Below are 1,698 nucleotides of genomic sequence, written 5' to 3'. Positions count from 1 at the left end.
TTAAAAAATTTTTAATATGGAGTTTATAAAAGTAACTTTGCTACTGAAACTTGAACTTCTGTTGGTTTGATTTTACTTACAGACTTCCTTTTTTTTTTGCAAGGAGGTATTATATACTCCTCTATACATTGATCAATTAATGTGAATAATGTCTACCAAGATGATATATAACAAATCAAGTTTCGATTCCTCATTTTCATTTGGGGCTCAGTTTTCTCTGTAGCATCTGAATGCTAGGAGAAGGCTGAAACAAAAGCAAGGTCTGTAGGAAGTTTAAAAGAGTACATTCTGTCTACAGCCATGCCACCCTGAACATGCCCGATCTCATCTGATCTCGGAAGCTAAGTAGGGTCGGGCCTGTTTAGTACTTGGATGGGAGACCACCTAGGAAGACTAGGTGCTCTAGGCATAAAAATAAACAAGTAAATAAAAATAAAAGAGTTTATTCTGATAATTTAGAGTTGCCAGAAACCTAACACTGAGAAGTGAATATAAAAGACCAATCTTTATATAGGTTTTTCCTTTTCAAAATGGATTCAAGAACATTACAGGAAATGTGTATAATTAAGATAGGAGATTCTGAATGCCCAATATAAATCTGACATGTATATCTGGAAGATCAATAGTACTTGATATTAGCAAAAATAAAATATTATTTTAATATTAATTTATAGAGTACAATGAATATTGAATTATACTACATGTTTTAAATAATTTTATGGAGTAATTATAATAGTTATTCTATGCATATTCATCATTTATCATTGCTGGATATATATGAGTCAAAATAAGATTAATTTTGCAATAAATAATTATAAACTATAGGTATAAATATCTGTATTTTATCAAAATTAAACTAAAGTGATTGATTTCAGCATAAAACTAATATTTCTTAATAGCTTAAAAGTTTTAAACTTTTATAAGTTGAAATATTTTATGTTAAAATATTTTTTGTTAAGCTTTTATTTTTCCTCTTTTTATATGGACTGCCTTCATTGATTTATAGACAGTCATCTATTTATTCTACTTCACCTTTCCTTTTCATTCTGCCTGCTTCTAGTGTTCTTTAATTATGCACATTATTAAAACTGTCAGGAACTTAGACAAATATAAATCTGATGCTCATGTACAAGACACATTTGTAAAATTGAATTATCCTTATTTCATAATTTGTTAACTGGATTAAAAGTTGCCACATGACATCTGGTTGATTCTATGTAACATAGTTTTCATAATCAGATATTAGTTCCATATTAGCAAGATATATTATCGATGTGCAAATATTAGAAGGTGGAAACAGTTTTAAGGTAGCAAGTTTCTGGGCTATAGAAAAGTAAGACAATTAATGATAACTTTTGCTGGTTTATTGTTTTTGTTTGGTTAGACCTAAGTGCCATGATTTATTATAGAAATGTACCAGAGGGAAAATACTTTCATTTTTCTCCTTTGACAACCGTCGACTAGCTGAAGTTATACTTATCAATTTCTATTCTGCTGTAAGAGAACTTTACTGAATTATAAATTATCAAAGATTTACTAACACTACTAGAGTCACAGATACAGGCTTTGAGTAAAATAAAGTGTGCATTCGCCAATCTTTGTTTACTTTTCTTTAGTCCCATTCACCCAACAGTTCGGGTTACTTGACCCCAACAATAATTTTGCCATCCTTCACCTTAAAGTATGAATCTTTATAAG

The 1,698-nt window shown here is 29.5% G+C and overlaps 1 pseudogene; it reads left to right on the top strand.

Annotated features, from left to right (window-relative positions):
- The first annotated feature begins 290 nt into the window (after nucleotides 1–290).
- LOC111731023 lies at nucleotides 291–409 on the top strand (annotated as a pseudogene).
- Nucleotides 410–1,698: the final 1,289 nt, after the last annotated feature.

This window comes from Pteropus vampyrus, unplaced genomic scaffold, assembly GCF_000151845.1.
Source record: "Pteropus vampyrus isolate Shadow unplaced genomic scaffold, Pvam_2.0 Scaffold10, whole genome shotgun sequence".
Classification (NCBI taxonomy): Eukaryota; Metazoa; Chordata; class Mammalia; order Chiroptera; family Pteropodidae; genus Pteropus; species Pteropus vampyrus.
Note: the sequence above shows the minus strand (reverse complement) of the source record. Positions and strands in the feature narration are given on the sequence as shown.